This window comes from Phytophthora infestans, genomic scaffold (genome assembly GCF_000142945.1).
Source record: "Phytophthora infestans T30-4 supercont1.96 genomic scaffold, whole genome shotgun sequence".
Lineage (NCBI taxonomy): Eukaryota > Oomycota > Peronosporomycetes > Peronosporales > Peronosporaceae > Phytophthora > Phytophthora infestans.
In genome coordinates, this window is record NW_003303663.1 from 179965 (window position 1) to 180420 (window position 456).

Below are 456 nucleotides of genomic sequence, written 5' to 3' on the forward strand. Positions count from 1 at the left end.
CCGAAGCACCTTCCGTGTTGGACGCGGGCGCTTTGATTCTATTGTGGCTTTCATTGAAGCCAAATGGTCCATATACCACAAGGGCAATCCGAACGCACTAGACAGGAGCACATTTGTTTCCTACGAAAGGTGGCTCTCGTGCTTAGCTATCTCCGATCGCGCGGTAGCCTGAAAGAAGTGCGCCAAACGTTTGGCGTCAGCAAGTCTACAGGCTCTCGTGCATTAACTCGTATCATCCATATATTGTAGGCACTCGTTATTTAGCCAGACTGGGTAACAAGAGACAGTACAATTACACCAGAATACAACCGATTAGCATGCCCGAATATGCCAGACTCAGGAAGAGCCGGACGTGTCATCAGTTGACGTGTCTTCGGAGTATACGTATAACCGGATGGCAGTGTGTTGGCTTTGAAACTGAACCCCGCAAGACGGTCAGCATCTAACTCTCAAGAC